General features: G+C 41.4%; 1 protein-coding gene across 1 annotated transcript in view; it reads right to left on the reverse strand.

The window, feature by feature from the left end:
- PSPH (phosphoserine phosphatase) overlaps nt 1-16,825 on the reverse strand; it is a 56,659-nt gene that overhangs the window by 15,345 nt on the left and 24,489 nt on the right. The window lies entirely within an intron of this gene.

A 16,825-nucleotide genomic window follows, 5' to 3' on the forward strand; every position in this document is an offset into this window, starting at 1 on the left:
GATGGACAAGCACTAGGAAACCAAACCCTGTTAAAAGTGTTGTTGTAGTGCGACTTCATTCATCTGCACCCCCACATCCTCTTGTCTATATATATTAACTTCACGCATCCTTAAGGAAAAGTGAATATCCCATCCCAAGTCTGTAGTATGGCATCTGAGTGAAAGAAGTTTCCATAATGTAAAAGCACTGCAAGTAATGACTTTTTAAGATACTTTCTTTATATTTATTACTTATTTTTCTTACATAATATAAATGTTTTTTACTTATTTATTATATATCATAAGCGTATATCAGTTGGGAGTGTTGACATTACTATATTCGAGACAGACTAAGAAGGGAAACAAGTTAAACATTGCCTGCCCTTTTCATTACTTTAACTTCCTCCTCAGAGATCCGGCCAGTCTGCATTTGTCTAGTGGTAGGAAATGCTGAGTGGCCCACACAGTAAGACCACACAGTCATAAAGGAGTCAGCCCACAGCTGCAAACCCGTATGTGGGTTTCCTCCGGGTACTCCGGTTTCCTCTCACATTCCAAAGACATGCATCTGGAGCATTTCTCCCCAGGCCTCTGCTGAAAACAGGCTCTGTGGAACCTAGTCGGACATTCCCGGTCAACAAATGTTAAATAAATAAAATATGCACAAAGGCCAGTGTAGAGGAAATACTAAAGCAAGATATATGGGGCATCATTCTTCCTTCCCAAATGAGCTACTTGCTACAACTTACTCAAAGGCAATTTTGCAGTATGACAATGATTAACCTAAACTATTTAGGGTTTGGTGTGGGAAATATAAAATGTATCACCAACAGCAGACAAACAATAACACCCTGTTATGTACACTTCAACGTACAGGTAAAAATAACTATATCTCGGACTGTTGGGTGTGTCACTACACTGAACTGCAAACTTTGAGACATCTTCTAAGTGCCATGTGAAAGATGAGGTTTAGACATATTCTAGAGATTATCAGATATATTTCTGTAGGACAGCACCAGCCATCAAGTACCTGCACAGCACCATTTAGTCAGCTGGGGAGGTGTAGTACTGAGTTTGAATGTAGTTACACAGACTCCTAGCATCCTGGTGTAAGCATAACTGAAAGTATGCAGGTTTCAGTGGTGTGAAAAGCTTTATACCTTACTGCGTTCTGAATTTATAAACCAGTATGACAACACATAAAGTGTTTACATTTGCACGTAAGGTGGAAGCGATGTAGTTATAACAGTTCAACAATACAGGGCAGTGGTTTTGCTCACGTGGTAATACTCTTTGTGCCTTACAACATGAAGTACATTATTCTATTAAAAATAAGTTATTTCTGTATGTAAATGTAGAAAACTGTTTAATTACACTTGTCTTCAAACAATGTATTTAAACATAATGAAAAACAGAATATTGCAAATATAAAGTTTGTAAGTAATTATAAGCTAGTATACTGTTACGACATATCTTAAGGCGTGGTAAGGGAGGGACTGCTAGCAAAGAAATTAAAAGATTCAAGTAATGAATGCAAAAGAGAGCTATATCAAAAGCAAAGGTCCCTTTAGACAAAAGTGGGGGAAGAGAGAGGCAAGTGAAGATGTACAAGTGAAGGTGAATGCTAACAGTTTACATGAGGCAATTCTGGCCAAAATGTGTACGTGTGTGTGTGTGGGGGGGGGGGGGTCTGGGGGGGGGCAAGATGTGCCATTATGAAATGCAGTGACAAGAAACTGAGCTAACAATGAGTGGTCTTACTAAAGGGAGTCACTAATACTATTACTCACCATGGAAACATGAAGTGGAGTGGAGAGCTACCGGGATACATATTTTTTATAGGAATGACAGTGTGAATAAGAAAGATGTTGCACTATCCCTCAAACATGGGATAAAATACAAGGCAGAAGCAGGGATGAAAGGGAAAAGGGAGAATCATAGTGCAGTCTGATTAGACTCTAAAGGGCAGCAACAGAACCTCGATGAGTGGCCATAGTACTCAGATCACTGGATGAAGGCAGAAAGGACAATAAGTAGTTTACTAACAGAATTAAAAAAAAATAATAGAATTAATGAACAACAGATTTCAGTAGCAAAGGGAAAGGTTTCAGTTTCCAGCGATTCAGGTCGTAGCCTGCTATAGGTCAACGACCATGTCCCAAGACTTGCACTCCATGTTCCTAAGCACCCTGGAGAATATTAGGGTCCAACCTAACACTCTCATATTGGGTGACTTCAACTACCCCTTCATTAACTGCGACAACTACTCGTGTATCAATACACTTGCCCAACATTTCCCGGAATTCATTAATTTCAATGCCCTGAACCAGCTCATTCTTACCCGCACTAGAGGTAACAACATCCTTGACCTGGTCATTACTAACATGGGCAACTGTTGCTCTACACCAATAGTCAACTCCTCCCTGGTTAGATCCCATCACAAATAAATCACCTTGGAAATCCGCATCCCTCCCACCCACCCCCTGCAAAGGTAACCACCATGAAAAACTTCTCCAAAGCTAACTTTGGGCTCCTAAATACAGAGGTAGCTAACTTCACGGCACCCATGCAAATAGAGAATAGTTGCATAACCACTGAATCATACACCAATGCCCTGTATGAACACGTATACAAATGCATACTCTCCTCCAAAAAAAAGGAAGCTAATCTGGTGGTCCCCTGCTGTAAATAAACTCTACAACAGATGGAGGAAACTGATGAGGAATAAGGTGAAGTCCCAAGACTGGAAAAGCTCCCTTATCAGCCTCAACAAAAATTGAGATCCCTCATCAAATGCTATAAAGGTAGCTATGAAAACAGAATTGCAGCAGATAGTAAAGATAACCACAAGGCCTTCTATAGTTATGTAAAGAATCTCCAATGCAATACCCAGATTTGCTCTGAGCTACTGCACAATGGTACCTCCTATACTGGGCGACAGATTCAGTGCCAACTTTACCCCTCTCTCCCCCACCAAAGGATCAATCACAATACCAGTAGATTGCCAGGCACCCAGTATTACTGCTGCACAGGTTAAAACAACACTGTCCAAGGCCAAGAATACAGCTTTTATGGGACCTGACAATATCCCTGGCTGTGTTCTACATGAACTACAGTGAACTGGCACCTCACCTGTGTGCCATGTTCAATCACAGCCTCACCTCAGGCTTTGTCCCTACCAAATGGCGCACTGCTACAGTCATCCTTCTCCATAAAGGAGGGGCGACTACAGACCCTGGGAACTATTGCTCCATTAGCCTGACGAGTCTGATATGCAAAGCTATGGAACGCATCATCATGGATCTAATAAACAAGGATATAGGGAATCTCCAAAGTCTGGATCCCACACAGTTTGGTTTTGTGAAGGGTAGACCATGTCTGCTCAACCTGGTTGACGTCTTTGAGTCTGTCACCAGAGCTGTGGATGGAGGCAAGGTGATTCATACAGTCTACCTTGATCTGGTCAAGGCCTTTGATACTATCCCCCACTCAGGAATCATAGAAAAACTCACTAAGCTAGGCATCAACCCCTGTATCAGTAGGTGGGTTGCAAACTGGCTTAAAGATAGAACCCACAGTTTGAAAGTAGCTGACTCCAAGTCAGACTGCTAACCAGTCACGAGTGGAGTCCCACAGGGTTCGATCCTGGGTCCTCTCCTGATTGGTATCTACATCTCTGAAGTCCAGGCCAACACAAAGGGACTCTGGCTGACAAAGTTCGCAGACGATTGCAAGTTGGGAGCTATTATTAACTCTCCAAGTGATGTTGACATCCTACAGAAAGGCCTCAATGAAACCAACAACTGGTGTCAGAAGCATGGCCTTAAGGTCAAAGCCACAAAAGGTGTCATCATTCCCTTTGGGAAAAACCCAGTTCTCATGAATTACAACATCGATGGCAGTCCACTGAACACAGAAAGCATTATAAGAGATCTGGGAACACAGGCAGACAGCAACCTCTCTTTTAACCACCACATTGCCACTGTGGTCAGAAAGTCCTTTTATGTGGCACATCTCATTACTAAGGGTTTTGCATCCAGGAAGAAAGAGGTCATTGTCTCCCTCTACTCTTCCATCATTAGGCCAGTCATAGAGTACACTGTCCCCATTTGGCATGTACTTCACTAGACATCTGCAACAACTGGATAGGCCGCGAAATGTACCTCACAAAGAGGATCCTAGGCCTTAAACACTTGTCCTATATGGAGAGACTCAAAAAACTCCAACTATTCTCTCTCTCATATCGCCTACTTAGAGTCAATCTCTGCTTGACTTGCAAAGGCATGTCTGACCCAGCTCTGTTAGAAATGCTACATCTAAAGAAATCCCAATCCCTCCACACCACACGCACCAGAGACCTCAACCTCATTACAACAATCAACAGAACAAGCTGGAGGGACAGGTTCATAACCCAGAGACTGCCCATACTATGGAACAGACTTCCCATACATGTCAAACAGCACCTCACTGGCCCTCTTCAAGAGAAATCTTGATGAGTAGATGGGAAATAGAAAATTCACCCCAGGGATCACTCCAGTGGCTCTACTCGACAGAGGCACAGGGAACTAAGGTCAGGTGGCACGATGCCAGGGTAATCCTACAGGCTAGGCTTGTAAAGGCTCCAGGGCCATTAGCCTAGTACACACCTATGAACCTATGTACAGAAGAAAAAGGGATTTGTGAAGATGAGATTTGAGAAGTTGATGACACAACTAGGGTTTAACATGTTGGACCCAGTACTCACAAAATTAATGTCTGAAGCAGGAATGAAAGTTAAACCTCATTCAAGTATGGATTCCTGATGTTTATTCAACATTTTGCGAGAAAAGTTAACTACCAGCGTACTCACTTCGTCGCCATGTTCCACATCCTTTTCAAATCTCTTCCTACTGCCCCTTTCTGGGACGGCAACCTCCTCTTCCTCCCTCTGCTGCTGGACTGGCCCATTCACGACAAATCCATTTTGCGAATGGGAAGGGGGGGGCCCTGCATTAGCGTTGTTTGAACCATCTCCTTCTTTTTGACGGATTGAACAGATATAGTACTTTCACCTTGACTACTACTGGTTAAAACATTTGAAGTATGAGGCATTTCTAAAACTTCCAATGTCTCTGTGGTACTTGAAGCATTACGTTCACCCCTTCTTGAGCCGGAATTGTTGTTCTGTGCTGTACTAGCACTTGCAGTTCCCAAGCTCAATGCCTGTAAGCCGGGACATTCAAATTTACATTAATATTAGTATTGTGTGCCTCTCTTACTTCATTGCCTTGTTGTCTTGAGATTAAGTTGTTTGAGTTACTAGGCTGTAGTATGTTTCAGACTGGATATTTATTAATATGCTGTTTCTTTAACTTGATTGTTAAATAGATGTAATTAATCAATTAACAGCAATTTATTAGAGTTTGGAAAGTATATAAAGTGGTTTCAGTTTATTTCATTTTATTCATGGTCTGAATAAGCATCTGTGATGCGAAAGCGCTAACCGTATTAACGTTTTTTTATGTTGTTCCTGACGTGTTTCTCCCTCTTATTTATTTTAAATGGAAAATATGCAAATATATTCAGACATGCACAAGATCAAGAGTGTAGACAGGCATACTCTTTGTATTCTACTGAGTACATTTTTTTTTTTCTGAGCATCACATCAACATGGCTTTTTTCAGGTCATACTATGTTTACAACTGTCTAAATGAATGATTTTAACAACAGGTGCAATACTGCTAATCTGAAAAAAAAAAAAAAGAAGTTATGTAATCACCATAACATTCCATCTGTGTTGTCCATTTTCATTCTTCCTCTACCAATGGGTTTGGATCCAACTCTCTGATCTGACTCGGTGACTTTCTAAAGATTCTAGGATCCACAATTCAAGCTCGCCCCTCATTCAAAATGCCCCTGACCACTACAACACCTTAGATTGAGTTTGCGGCTATTATATACGTTGTATACATATAATACAATAATAATGCTATGACAGGAAAATAATAGCTGAAAGGAGCTCAAACAGGAACTCTGGCTCCTAACAACACTTCTGTTAGGTCTCTCCCAAACAGAAGTACAGGGGGAAGGGGGGGGGGTTGAGGCAAAATGAAAATGGACAACACAGATGGAACATTATGGTGAGTGCATAACTTCTTTATCTGATGTTGTCATTTTCATTTGCTCTTCAACCAATGGGACAGAGTCCCCAGCTACAGTAACCTTGGGTGGTCCTCATGGAAGGATGTTCTGGAGCACCCCGGAACCAAAGACAGCTCTATTCCTGGAAATTATATCTAATTTGTAATGTGCAATAATGGTATGAGTAATTGACCAAGAGGCAGCTGCACAAATATCATCAATAGAGGCTCTAGACCAGAAAGCTGCTGAAACAGACATTGACCTGTTTGAATGTGCTTCAGTTGTCTAGATAATGCAATACCTTTCAAAGAGCAGATGTAGGAAATCTAGTCTGTTATCCATTTGACCAGGGTAGTCTTAGAGACTGTCCTACCCATTCTGAATGCAGAAAAGGAAACAAAAGTTAATCAGATTTTCTGAATGCTTTTGTTATGTCCAGATAAAAATGCAATTGTTTACGTACATTAAGAAGATGAAGGGTATATTCTCCTTTATTTTCAAATTTAGGGAAGAAAACTGGTAAACTGATGACCTGACTAATGTTATTTTCAGAGGCAACGTTTGGTAAAACAGAAAGGTTTGTGCATAAGATAACTCTATCTTTGTGAATAATCAAATACGGTGGTTTGGAAGTTGGTGCTTGTAATTCTGATACTCGTCTTACAGAGGTTATAGCTACCAAAAAAAGAAGTTATGTACTCACCATAATGTTCCATCTGTGTTGTCGATCTTTGTTCATTCTTGACAGTTGGGAATTGGATCCGATCTTCGGAACCGGCTCAACTGTTACACAGCTTGCGCCAGCCAGAAACTCTCTAGCCAAGTTCCTACCCATAATGCCCGTGTGTATATCACCTCAGATCAAGTTTGCAAATTACAGCAAGATGAAGTAGGTATAACATATGAGAGGAAGCCATGTCCAAGGTCAATACCCTGCTGCAAGCCCAGAACATGGGTACAAGCCTCCAGTAAATCTAACGACGGGTAAAGGAGGGTGGGATGTTAAATGAACGAAGATCGACAACACAGATGGAATGTTATGATGAGTACATAACTTCTTTATCTGATGTTGTCAATCTTCATTCATTCTTGACAGTTGGAACAAGTGTCCCCAGCTACCGATACCATGGGTGGCCTTATGGAGGGCTATTCCTGAGAACCATAGAGCCAAAGGATGGCTCTTCCCCTGGAGACCACATCCAATTTGTAATGAGTCATAAATTTATGAAGCGTTGCCCAAGTTGTGGCCGCACATATTTCATCCAGAGAGGCCTTGGAATGAAAAACAGCTGAAGTGACAATAGATCTGGTTGAGTGAGCCCTTACAGGTCCAGGTATTTAATGATTGTTCTGTTTATAAATGAAGGTAACGCAATCTGTTAGCCATTGGTCACCTTAGAAACAGGTTTACTAACCCTTGGTCCTGAAAAGGAAACAGTTGGTCTGAAGTTCTACAAACCTTAGTTCTGTCAACATAAAATAAAATCTAAACTGTTTGTGGACATCTAACAGATGTAGACAGTATTCGCATTTGTTTGAGAAATTTGGAAAGAAAACTAGTAAATGAATGGACTGATTGATGTTTGACTCGGAGACCACCTTGGGAAGGAATGAAGGGTTAGTCCTCAAGGACACTCTGTCTTTATGGAAGATTATGTATGGCAGTTTTGCACAAACTGCCTGTATTTCTGAAACCGTTTTGGCAGATGTAATGGCCACCAGAAAGAGAGTTTTCTAGGAAAGAAACTTGAGATGACAAGTAGCAGCTGGCTCAAAGGGAGGTAGCACTAAATACTGCAAAATGAATGTAAGATCCCATGGAGGTATTGGATCCTTGAATGTAGGTTTGATACGTAGAATTCCCAATGAGGGTCAAAACTCCAGTCTGGGTACTAAGGGAGGCTCCTTCCTTAATGAATTTGACAACCAGCTTAGAAACTCCAGAGTCCACAGATGACTCCCTGCCTTACACCATAGGAACTTTAGAAAGAGGAAAAGATCAACACTCCTTGGAACTAGGCTCCATTCTTTCAGGCTGGGATTTGTCCTTGTGAATCTGTCCTTATCTTTGTCAAGAGGCTCAGATGAAATGGAGGTTGCCTGTGACTTGCTACAATGTAGGAATCCCATTAAAATTAACTCAATGTTTTCATCGGTTAAAGCACACTTATCAGACTCAGCACAGATATCACAATCCTCATCCAAATAAATGATTCACAGATACACTACATACTTAGAGTGGTGGTCCTGTGTGGGAATCTTATGCCCACAGGACACACATTTATTAATACCAGCTTTTGCCATGATCAACACAATCTAAACAAATAAAGAAACCAGAGACAATCCAAGAAAAAACAACTGTAGTACCTAAATGCAACAACTAACCCACTACCCTACCCCCCCACCCCACCCCCACACACACACATGCTTTCTCTCTTATTACAAAAGACATTGCAAACTGCTACCAATACTAAAAGGGGAGAGTTAGGTAACAATACATGCAAGAAAAAAAACTTGGAAAACTCTCACCAAAGCAGCAAAATGCTCCAAGAGGAGGAAAAAACACCTTCCAATACTAAAGATGCAAAAAGGACAACAAAACTCCACAGATTTCATGCCATTCCAGAATGAAGCATGAGGCCATTTGTGGACAGTGTGCATACAATGACTGGTGAACAAGACCTGGAAAGGTCGAGGCATGAAAAGGATTGTGGGATAGAGTAGGTGCAGAATCCTGGGAAAATCTGCATTGGTGCCAACGGGACTATGGGCGGGTTCAATTCAATAATCCATTTCTTAGAGGACGATAAACCACACTATGTCAGATCCATGCATTCTCAGCAGAAATAAATAAATTAATAACCCCTCCACATATTGGAAAACCATGAGATTTTTGTGAAATTTGTCATTTTATGTCAAAGTGTATATTCAACATAACTCAAATTTCTTCTTGCTTTTTGAGTGTTTTGTTCTTAAAATATGTTATTGTTGTGCTTATATAGATGCACTAAAATTACAATGGAATCACAGTAACAAATGAAAACTGAATTTAAAAAAAAAATCAAAAATAAAATTCACATATTTCTTCTCATGAAAATGAAATTTTATTTTTTTAAGTTCCATAATGGAATTTCATTTTTAAGTACCATAAATCAGTGTCCCTGAACATTCCACATCCACCTTGGTGGGGTCTTCTTGAAACAAAGGAAAATGGGCTGTATGATGAGGTTCTCCCTGTTCGATAAACTCCTCACCCTGTTGTGGACAGGAAGCTCACTAAGCAAGTAAGAAACATTTTCACTGCATCTGCCCACATTCTTATTCCATAACTCATGACTGAAGTTGAAAATAGGGGCAAAGGCCAACTGGAAACACAGAGCTTTGTAAGAGCTCTGTCAGAGAAAGAGGCTCCCACTTAACTTTCACATAATGATTCAGTGCCCACAAGACTATAGCTGAAGCCTCAATCTAACTGCCAGTCTCACACTTCTCCTTGCTATCAGTTGTGAACACCTGATTCCTCACCACCCACACACATCTAAAAGTAGCAATGTGGTATTTTCCAAGAGACAACCATGGCCTCAAATGTGATGGCACAAAGTCTCATCCTAGCTGCTGCACATTCAACAGTGACTGTTACAAGTGCATTTTGTATATTAGAGTCAGATGAAGCTAAAAGGACAACATTATCTGCAAAGAGAGACACCACTTCTAAGTCCCCAGACTAGAGGCTGAAACTCAATATTCTTTTGTGAGCGATGACATACCCTCAGTAAAGGTGGACACCCACTTTGAATGAATTCTACTTATTGCTAAGAGTGTGGGCATAGCTCTTTCAGTGTTCTTACTGGAAATGGCTAGCAAGCAGCAGTGGTTCCACTACCTCATACTCCCACAGGACTTCTGGCATCACATACCAGACACCACTGTCATAGGCCTTCTCCAAGTCTGCAGAACAACTGCAGACTGGGTAAGCAACTCACACCACCCTTCAAAAACTGTACCAGGGTTCATCCACCCTGGACACAATATGCATTACCCCCCCCCCCGACTACAAAGTTTATTTAATGGCAAAATCTCTTCTCCAGCACTGTAGCACAGCCTTTTGCATGAAGGCTGGATAATATAATTTCCCTAATGTGGAACAAACACTCTGGTTCTTTTTATAAAAAAAGGGGGATCACCAGCAGTCTGCCATGCCAGTAGTATTGCTTCACACTCCATTCAACACTGAAGAAATAGGAGGCACACTGCCACAGCCCTATCCACTGTCTTCAAAAATCTCTGGCTAGATCTGCAGTACACCTCCAGACATACTACTATGGAGAGATCTAAGCAGTTCAGTGACTTCAGCTGCAGTGATAGCTCACAAATTACTAGAAATTAAAGGGACTTCCTGATGGAAATGTAGGTCTGTCAGAATAAGGAATTCTTCAAAATGTTCCTTCCACTTCACTATGATTGCCTTATCAGTGGTCAGCACTTAGCCACCCTTGCTTACTATAGCATTACTGTGTTTCCATTCTCCTGTCCTTTCTTGAGATACCAAAACAACTTTGAGACCACCCAGTGCTCTTTTACCATAGTCTCTCCAAATTACTCATGCCTAAGGCTTTCACTTCAGCAACTAATGCCTTAGCAGTCTCCCTGGCATGCTGGTAGATCTTGGTTGAATCAGGACAGCCCTCCACAAACACTGCTCAGAATGACACTTTCTTCATCCTTTTGACTTACTTCTCATTTCTGTAAATTTTGAATATTACAAAAATGAAACAATTTAAAAGCCTAGAAAACATTAAAAATCAGCAGAAACCTGAACTGTTCTCAGCAGTCCATATATGGAACAGACCAAAGTCATCGGATGACTTTGGGGAGGACAGGCAGAGCTGCTAACAGTGAAGTTCTTCTTTTATAGACTACTGCCTGTGCATTAATCTTCCTGGTAGAGGGCAGAAGCCATGTATTATATCAGTAATTATAGGATGCTAATAGAAGTGGGAAGATGCAGACTGCTCCTATACAATGTTGACCGCAGGTCAACATTGGGAACAAAACAAAGACAAACTTTTTCTGACATTTAGGGGTGGTAGGGTGTTCTCCTCTTTTGCTACACTACCTCCTTCTCATAATTCTGGCAACCTATGATCAAGGGGAGGAAGGAAGACCAAAGGCCCTAATGAAGGAGGAAAACTAGGGTATCACATCAAGGCCAGTCATTTCCACCCTTATACTAAAGAAACAGCATGTAAATGATGGGAAAATGATCAGTGACATCATCCTGCATAGGGTTGGGGGGCTAGATAAGACAGCTAGGCAATAACAGGGTCTATATCATATGAGCAAATTGCACAAATTGCGAACGCTCATAATATCGAACGTATCAAACCTCGGAGTGCTTTTTCTGAGATTGAGGTACAGTGAAGAATGGGATATTTACCCTTTACTCACTGTAGTGTGATCTCAAAGTTGGAATATATATTTAGTGGAGGTGGGGGGTGGGAGGCACAGTTTGAGGTCCAGTACATTCAATATTATGAGCTTTCGCAATTTGTGCGATTCACTCATATGATATAGACCCCAGTAATAATAACAGCAAGTGTAGCAAACTAGTGCAAAAATCTATATTGCTGCTGTGTCAGTATTGTTCCAGCCAAAATTTATATCACGATTGTCAACATTTTCCCCTCCCCCATCCAAAGGCAACTAGGGTTGCAATTTCTATGAGCAAACCTTCACAAACTCCAATACCTGATAAGCAAGAATAGAAAGGTTTATGTACAGTAACTCAAAGATGACTACCATGCTATAATGAACTTTCAATATCAGCTCGCCCAATGTTCTACAATTTTTTGATAACAAGGACTTGCCACATCATCAAGCAATGTTTTCTGAAATTTGCAGATGCCTTAGTTTTTAATCAGTTCTTCTTTTATCTGTGTTAGGACAAAGGATTAATTTATTGCAGCTCACTGCCGTAAATCTTGAAGTACTGAACTATTGTTGTACCACAATGATTGTAAGACTATATGCAAGTGACCTTTTGCCTTTTAATGACCTTTATTAACTACCGCACTATGAAAACAAGCTTTGATGTAAAATGATGAATCATCATGGAACAACGGGCAATACAGACATTTGGACTTGCAAACCTGGCTTTTTTAGTGCTTTATCTGTATTTGCTATTTCTACAGTGTACTCCACAACCTCTGTATCCAAGGCAGTTAAAAGTTTGCCAGCTGTTGTAGTTATCTACTTGAGATGTATTTTGTATTTCCTAGAATTAAATTCTATAGTGACGTTTAACTTTTCTGCCATTCATTCACTCCATGTGTTTTTTATTCCTCGTTCTGAAGCCAGTATTAGTCACTCCTGTGAAAAAGGACTTTTTAGGGGTGTCAGTGTTTGCACCTACACTTAATGCAGCCCAAATAAATAAATAACTGAATATGCTAGCACAGATAAAAATCTGATAGCAAAATAAGTTTTGTGAAGTAATGTAACAAACATGCCACAGTCACACTAACACAATCTGTATGGTTAGAGTGCAGCTCATCATCTGCCAGCTCATTCCTGTATCACATGGTAATGTACAGTTATTTAAACTGTCCTGCCATTCTAGCTCTTTCACTGATACTTTCTCAGCACGTCTAGATATTCTTGCCCTCCAACAAAATGTTAATATCCCCCAACAAACCTTCTGACATGGAACTATCAAACAACTGCACCACTTTCAAAGTAAAACTAGGGGTTTGGTGGTTTTCCATGGTTCAGGGCAGGGGTGGAGACATATGTATGATCGAACAAGACAGGCAGATTTACAACATGCCTCTGCAACTAACAGAGGTGAATAGAAGCCTATCATACAGACATGGGATGACCAGCAATCATAGCTACTTACATTTTCAGTGCCCCTATAGGAAAGTACTCATGCAATTGTTAAAGAGGAAACATTTCCAAGAATTTCCGTCTGAGGTAATATTCAAAAATCAAGGGTAAAGCAGTACAATGCCTGTCAAAAATGCATTTTCCTGTCATAATTGCTGGTCATGCCATGTCTGTATGATAGGCTTCTGTTCACTTATGTTAAATAAATAAATAAAAATAATTGTTCAGGGTCGTCCATCATGAAATTTAGAGGTACAAAAGGAAGCAACAAAGCCATAATATGGCACTATTGTTTTAACCACAAAGTAATTAAGTGACACATGATATCTATGTGACTAATGGTCAAAATTTTACCTACCACCATACAAAGGAAACTAGGTTTATGATTTCTATGAACGAAACTTCACAAACTCAGATGCCTTATAGATAAGACTAGAAACATTTTTGAATGGTAAAGGATAATTACCATGCTACAGGTTTATGAATGACAGGTGATTACTATACTACAAAAAGTCCACAGAAGGCTAAATAGTAAAGTCAGAAAGTCATCTAACTTGTGTAAAATATAATATCATACAGCACTACAAGCTTCTTAAATTATTGGGTTAACAAAATTAATATGCAACATAAATCCAATTATTTTATGCAACTTAACTGGTTCAGTGGGCTTTGTGACATAAAAAAGAAGTTATGTCTTACCATAACGTTCCGTCTGTGTTGTAGATCTTTATTCATTCATTACTGATAGGACTTCAGTTCCACCCTTGGAACTGACACGGCCATTACAAAGCTTGTGCCAGCCAAAAACTCTCAGCTAAGACCTACCCATAATGCCCCTCTCATAGTCTCTTCAGATCGAGTTTGCCCACCCCTATATTATAGAGATAGTAAGAGGATCTGTCTGAGCAAATACCTTAACCAGGAGTTCCTAAAGTCCACCAGGTGTCCAGGCAGGGGGAAAGAGGGCGGGAATAATGAATGAATAAAGATCTACAACACAGATGGAATGTTATGGTAAGATATAACTTCTTTATCTGATGTTGTAAATCTTTATTCATTCCTTACTGATAGGAACGAGTCCCCAGCTACATGAGTCCTGGGTGGCCCTAAGGAAGGATATTCCTGAGCACCATAGAACCAAAATATGCTCATCCCCTGGAGGCCAAATCCAATTTGTAATGAGTGATAAAGTTATGAGGTCTTGCCCAAGTGGCTGTGCGCAGGTATCATCCACAGAGGCTCTGGAATGAACAGCCACAGAAGTAGCCATCGATCTAGTAGAATGAGCCTTTATTCTGGAAGGTAAGGATAGTTTATTCTGATGGTAGATGAAGGTAATGACGTTTCTAAGCCAGGAGGATAGAGTCACTTTGGAGACAGGTTTACCCAATCTGGGTCCCGCAAAGACCACAAACAATTGATGCGTTTTCCTGAGAGATTTAGTCCTGTCCAAATAAAAATGAAGCTGCCTATGAACATCAAGGGTGTGCAAAAGATACTCCCCTCTGTTTGAATGCTTGGGAAGAAAACCGGCAGGTCAATAGACTGGTTAATGGAAAATCCAGAAATGACCTTGGGCAAGAAGGAAGGGTCAGTACGAAGGGACACTCTATCCCTGTGGAAGTTCAAGTAAGGTCTCTTGACACTCAAGGCCTGCAATTCAGATACTCTTCTCGCTGAGGAAAATGCTACTAGAAGTAGAGTCCTCCATGATAAAAATTTTATATCACAAGAATCAGAAGGTTTGAAAGGAAAGCTTGTTAACGACTGAAGTACCAAAGTCAAGTCCCAGGGTTCTATGGGGGGCTTGACAGGAGGTTTAACGTGTAATACTCCTTTCAAAAAGGTTTTGCACAGACGGTGTGATATAACAGAAGAATTATCAAATCCATTATGAAATTTTGTGATAACTACTAAATGCACAGTAATTGTTGATGCTGAGGCTCCTGCATGTAGAAGAGTAGTCAGGTACTGTAGGATCTTTTGAACAGGCATAGAGAAAGGGTCTATGTCCTGATCTTTGGCCCAAGTAGAGAACCTAGCCCATTTACTAGAATACATTTTTCAGGTGGAAATTTTGTGTGAAGCCAGAAGAGTCTCACTGACGGGAGATGAAATATCAGGCAGCCAGACAATCATTGGAAGTGGAGGAACCAAGGTGTGAGCTTGAGGCTGTGGAGATTGGGGTGAATCCTTGAAGATGAAATAGCAGACCTAGAGATTGATCCAGGATCCATGGACTTGACGGGGCCAATAAGGGGCAATGAGGATCACTTTGCTTCCCAACCTTTGAGCTTTCTGGAGGAATTTCAGGATGAGGGGAAATGGGGGAAAGGCATACAGTAGATCCGGGGGCCAATCGTGCGTTAGAGGGTCCCTCGGTGAGTCCCACTGAGGGGTGCTCAGGGCAAAGTAGCTTCTGCATTTGTTGTTTAGAGGGGAAGCAAGCAGATCGCAGCAAGGTCTGCCCCAGCAGCAGAAGATCCAATCCGCTATTACAGGATTGAGGGACCACTTGTGAGGCATCAGGATGTTCCTGCTCAGATTGTCCGCAATAAGGTTGGAACTCCCAGGAATGTGCATTGCTATAAGAAATTGGTTGGAAGCTATCGCCCAGTGCCAAATCCTCATGGCTTCCTGACACAGGGGGTAAGACCTGGTTCCGCCTATTTGCTTATATACCAGTCGACTGACATGTTGCCCGATTGAATTGCAATGGTCCCAGAAGGAGGAATGTATGGAACGCTTGCAGTGCTAAGAGAACTGCCCTCAATTCTAGGACATTTATGTGCAAATTGGCCTCCATGGAGGACCAGGTGCCTTGGACCATCTTTCCCTGGAAATGCCCCTCACCCTAACAGGGAAGTGTCTGTGGTCACTGTGGGCCTGGGCTGGGGGAGACAGAACGGTCGACACCAAAGATTTGATTCTGGCTTCATCCACCATAGCATTTCTTTCTTGCAAAGGTTTGTAAGGCGTATCATGTGGTCGAGTGGGTGGGTTAAGATTGACCATTGTGAAGAAAGGAGCCACTGTAATATTCTCATATGCAACCTCGCCAGTGGTACTAGGGTAATGGCTGCTGCCATAGAGCCTAAGAGTTGCAGTACAAGACGTTCTGATACAAAGGTCTGTGGAAGGAGGGCCTGGATCTGGTGTCTTATTTTCGAAAGCCTGTGAAAAGGGAGGGAAGCTTGACAGTATGTTGTGTCGAAGATTGCTCCAATAAATTCTAGTGTTTTTGATGGGGACATTTGAGATTTGTCCTGGTTGATCATAATCCCCAAGCAGAGAGCGAGGCCTTGAGTGTAAGAGAGGCTGCAGATTAGAAGATTCCTGGTCGAGGCGGTAAGGAGCCAATCGTCTAGATACGGAAACACCTGGAATCCTTGTAGTCGACGATGAGCTACTACAACTGCCATACATTTGGTGAACACTCGGGGGGGGGGAGGTGCTGTCAAGAAACTGAATGTCAGTATCCTGAACTGGTAGTGATTGGCTCCCAGACAGAAACAGAGAAATCTCCGGGAGCACTGATCCATTTTTATGTGGTAATACGAGTCCTGGAGATCTATAGAGCACATCCAGTTGTCCTTCGCTAGAAAAGGGAGAATGGACTGTACCATGACCATCCGGAATTTTTGAGGTTTCATAAATTTGTTCAATAGGCTGAGATCCAGGATTGGTCTCCCGTCCCCTGTCTTTTTTGGCACTAAAAAGAACCGTGAGTAAAACCCGGATCCTCTCTGGTCTGGTGGGACTGGTTGGATGACTCTTTTTCTTAACAGGTTTTCTATTTCTAAGGCTGCTACCTCCCTCTGATTGGGTGGCACATCTGGAA

Source organism: Protopterus annectens, chromosome 13.part0 (genome assembly GCF_019279795.1).
Source record: "Protopterus annectens isolate FY-2018-M chromosome 13.part0, PAN1.0, whole genome shotgun sequence".
NCBI lineage: Eukaryota > Metazoa > Chordata > Ceratodontiformes > Protopteridae > Protopterus > Protopterus annectens.